This window comes from Lissotriton helveticus, chromosome 10 (genome assembly GCF_964261635.1).
Source record: "Lissotriton helveticus chromosome 10, aLisHel1.1, whole genome shotgun sequence".
In the NCBI taxonomy this organism is placed as follows: domain Eukaryota; kingdom Metazoa; phylum Chordata; class Amphibia; order Caudata; family Salamandridae; genus Lissotriton; species Lissotriton helveticus.
Window position 1 is genome coordinate 97,439,124 of NC_136071.1, and position 4,856 is coordinate 97,443,979.

General features: G+C 39.6%; 1 long non-coding RNA gene across 1 annotated transcript; it reads left to right on the forward strand.

The window, feature by feature from the left end:
• The first annotated feature begins 807 nt into the window (after window positions 1-807).
• On the forward strand, window positions 808-1,910 carry LOC144785191 (uncharacterized). The gene is made up of 3 exons (XR_013601805.1): window positions 808-839; window positions 1,071-1,159; window positions 1,797-1,910. It is a non-coding gene; the product is annotated as an uncharacterized LOC144785191 (long non-coding RNA).
• Window positions 1,911-4,856: the final 2,946 nt, after the last annotated feature.

The following is a 4,856-nucleotide window of genomic DNA, read 5'->3' on the forward strand; positions in this document are numbered from 1 at the left end:
TATCAACTCCGTAGTGTAGTAATTCTTAGCGTTTTTGATTGGTTACCTATAATAGGACATTGCGACTTCATTTTTGATTGGGTAGGACGGGTCCGGAAACGGAAAGAAACAGTGGAAACACTGAAATCCTTCAGGATTTTTCAACGTATTTGAACTGGCTGATAACATCAAGTAAACTGAAATAAATAGTCAACATCCACGTTACCGGATATGTGTGTAAGATGGATTGATTTAGTTTTGTTAATATGGCTGGTCGGCATTTACTCCGAAGACCAGTATTTCTCGGTGACTTAGTATGGTAAACCGGAAAGGATATCAATACTCATTCTGATTGGTGAGGACGATGTCGGAAACGGAAATAAAACAGTAGAGATCCATGTAACCGGATATGTAGATATGCATGACATCTATTTCCCTTATTTTGAGTAGCGGACGTAAGTGAGAACTATCTTTTGAGCTTTTAACAGATTATGCAGGGCGGACCGGGTAGGAGACTCAAGCTGGCGGGAATTCCGTTTAAGAAATGAGACAGGAGGGCTGCTTTGATTGGCTAGTATTGGGTTTAAATGGTGACGGGTGAAATGGAGCATTTGCACGCTGTGGATGGAAGACGCCAGACGTTGCCTGCCGAGACTCCCCATGTCACGAAACTACTGATATTGTTACCAGGTAAAATGGAGGGTGTAGAGGCGAGGGTCTCTTAGTAGAATTAGATGGTGGGTCTTTAAGTTGAATGTCTAAGAACCTAGAGTCCAGACATGATTTTCTAAATACTATTTTTGTATATTTTGTGTTTATCTCTGTTTAGGGACGGCACTTGTGGAATACTTTGATATAAGGTGAGGTGCAGTATTAATATGTTGCAGTAGGGTTTTAGAGCTGGTATTTACAAAAACAGATAGATGTCTTGCATATTTATTTAGATAACTGCTCAGCCTTCTCTTCCAATAATGACCAGTTGTTGATCCTCGAGTAGAATAACTCTTAGTATTTACAAGTTTAGTGTCAGGCTTTCTTCAACTAACTGATCAGCCCCTTTTTTTATAAATGCCTCCCCCTTAATTTCACAGTGACTACAAAGACTAAGCATTATTATCTGGGAAAGATAAAGAAGGGGAATTTCGGGCTAAGATTGGGCCAGTAGATAAATTTTCTTGAGGTAAGAAACTCATTTCTGAATAAACATTGCAATAATAAGGTGCTCAGTAAATTTGGGTTTTGGTGCTTTATGTTTCCTTGGTATTTTTGTAAGGACCTATCAGAGAATATATGGTTGGGGTACACATGTAGTTGTTCAGAAATAGTATCATTCAGATATAAATTATTTTGAAGATTATAGGTGTGTACTCTACTTTTTAGTTATGTCTAAATATGGACTGTTACATTAGGATTTGGAATGTTCATGTATTAAAACTCAAGGATTAGAGCTGTATTCCAATGCTATTTATTTTATCATTAGGATATTACTACAGTGGGAAACATATTTGTGGAATTCGGAATCAAGATCTTTTGTATATTCTCACAGGAGGTAGGCCTCGCACTTTTTCTTTTAATTGTCAAATCCTTTTTAGTCATGGAGTTGATGGGAGAGTATACATTACGTTTTGTTAATATAACAGAAATGTTTGTAATTGATATTCTTCGATTCTGAGTAGATTGTCAAATAGGCAGGTGTCCTGAAAATGTAAAATTGTTGACAAAAATTTGTTGTTGTTGTTTAGTTAATTGTGGTAGGATTATGTACCTAAAATACCTGTGATTAATTCTTTTTTATGTTATTTTCTTGATAATTACAGCCCTGATGATGTCCACCTTTGGACGAAACGCGTCGGCTGTACTGACAATGTATTGATTCGTGATTGAATGAAGATGTATCATTGATTGAACATTATCATCTCTGTTGAACAAAGATTGAATAAAGAACATTTGTTGGAATTCACTTTTGTGAACCTTGTAATTTCACCTGAACACTGTCGCTCCCTCAATCTCTTTTGAATTCAAGTTTGGACTTTACTGGATCGTTTCGGTGGATCCATTTGAGGTATTGAGCTGACATCATCTGGAAACTATTTTGACGAGCACTAATTGTATGAATTTGGTTTTTGTCGGTGCCCAATTTTGTACCCTCACCGTTTTCTCATTTGTGTATAAATGCTATACAATTCTTCTTGGCCCAAAGACCCATATCACATCGTCCACACAGTGAAATTTTTATTGCAATGATCGATTTTTGCTTGCGCAATAACATTTTTATGTTTAACAACTTGCTTTTTCAACAGATTCAAGGAGTTGCGATGGGGGCCAGCTTCTCCCCCAGCTATGCCTGCCTTCACATGGAGTGGTGGGAGGAGCTGGTCCTTAGGGTGCAATACACTGTGATTATGGAAACCAACATTAAAGTTTGGCTCCGTTTTATTGACAATTTATTTATAATATGGCAGGGAACCAGAGATCAGGCCGAACAATTTGTCAAGAACATTAATCAAAACTCGTTGAACTTACAGCTCACAGCCACCATCAGTGAGACTATGGTTAATTTTTTGAATACACAAGTTTTTGTGCAGAACAACAAGTTGTAAACCCGCCTTCATCGTAAAGAGACGGCGGGCAATTCCGTTCTGCACGCCACTAGTGCTCACCCACGCCACCTTGTACAGAGCATCCCCTATGGGGAAATGCTCAGGCTGAAGCGTATTTGTAGTACAGAAATTGACCTGAAAGCAGCACAGGAACAGAGCAGGCAGAGTTTTTTGGAAAGAGGATATACGCCAAAAACATTGAAACAAGAAATTATTAGGACCAAATTGCTTGACCGTGACAAATTACTCAGTGATAAAATACCTGCACAAACTAATGCCAGCTCCAATTCAGGTCCTGTAACAGACAACACTCAAGTGTTCCTCCTGATAATGGGGTATAGTAGTCAACATAAAGAGATCAACAAAATAGTGCAGACCAGTTGGCCCCTTGTTTTAAATGATCCGGTAATCGGACCCCTGCTACCCCAGAGGGTGTCCATTACCCATAGCCGAGCGCCCTCCATGAGAGATTGTCTGGTCACTGCAAGTCCGGAAATTATTGAGAGCACCTCGTGGCTGCAGACACACAAAGGGTTCATACGATGTAAGACATGTAAAGCATGTGTACATGGAGTCAACACCACATTTTACACAACTCCATTTAGTCATAGTTCTTATAAAATAACCAAACTGTTGACCTGCAAGACAGAGTATATCGTATATGTTCTTTCATGTCCATGTGGCCTCCGCTATAGTGGTAGCACGAAACTCCAGGCCCACAAAAGAATCCTCTAACATCTACGCGCTATAGCCAATGCAGACAATACATACCCAGGGGGAACGTCGTTTACAACGCTGTCGTTACATCGCGATGCCATTACATTGCGGTTTTTAGAACGCAAGTCGTTACAATGACTTGCGCCGGATGGCGCTCTAGGACAAGGAATAGTATAATTTACTATCCAACACCTTCCCTACTGTATGTAGACTGGAGTTAGAATAGTAAATTATACTACTCCTAAGTCCAGCGCCCTCCAATGCAAGTCACTGTAACGACTTGCGTTGTAAAAACCGCGATGTAATGGCATGCGATGTATTCGAATGCGTTGTAATGTCATACTAACCCATACCCAGTAGCTAGGCACTTCAAGGAATTCCATCAATCCAACAACAAGAGCCTTAGCTACTTTCTGATTGAAGCTATACCACCAAGCAGAAGGGGTCGGAGATCGAGAAAGCAAACTCAGGAGGTTAGAGACCAGGTACATTCTACAACTGGATACTAAACATCCGAATGGATTGACCATTATGGAAGACCTGTACACATGCCTTTAATTATCTTATACTGAACCCCTTTGTTTAGCTCCCCTTTCCCCTAGCACTTCAGTCTTTTAGAATGAGTTACTTATTTTTAACATCTAGGGCTAGATGTAGGTAATTCTATTTTACCACTTCTTAAATACCGAATTTTACTGATTCGGTATTTAAGAAGTGGTAAAATAGAGGGGGGGAGATGTAGGTAATTCCAGATGTGGAATTACCGAATCGGTAATATTCGGTATTTACCGATTCGGTAAATACCGAATCGGTATTTCCTATTGATTCCTATGGGCTTCACAGCCCATAGGAATCAATGGGAAATACCGATTTGGTAATTACCGAATAGGTAAATACCGAATTCTGCAAGGGTGCAGGGGGTGTCACTTTGACACCCTCTGGCACCCCAAAAATTGACATGTGCGCCATGTGGCACACAGACATGCCCTAAGGGCATGTCTGTCTGTCACATGGCATAGGTGTGCATGCACACCTGAATTCGGTATTTTAACACCCAATTGGATTGGGTGGTAAAATACCGAATTTGTAGGGCCTTTGGGACTCTGAAGAGTCCCACCTACATCTGAGATTTACCGAATCGGTAAAAATACCGATTCGGTATTTTACAGAATCGGTAAATTTACCGAATTGGTAAATTTACCGATTCTGTAAAAATGTGCCCCTACATACCGAAAACCCATTTACCGGTCGGTAACGGCCGAAATCGGCCGTTACCAGTCGGTAAATGGCTCCTACATCTGGCCCCTAGTTATTTACTCTTAGTGCAATTTGGTTCATATTAGTTTCTGATCACCCTTCATATGCATATTAGAGCATATATTTTCTCATCCTAATTCTTATTAGCATGTAGCTCTAAAAACCAAATGTAACGAGATCATGTCGATGCCCCTTCAGGTAGTACACAGGAGTATACTTTTTATTGTCATTTCAGGTGCTAATTTTATCTGATCATATTACATATATTTATATGGAGTGTATTATATATTTATATATTTATAT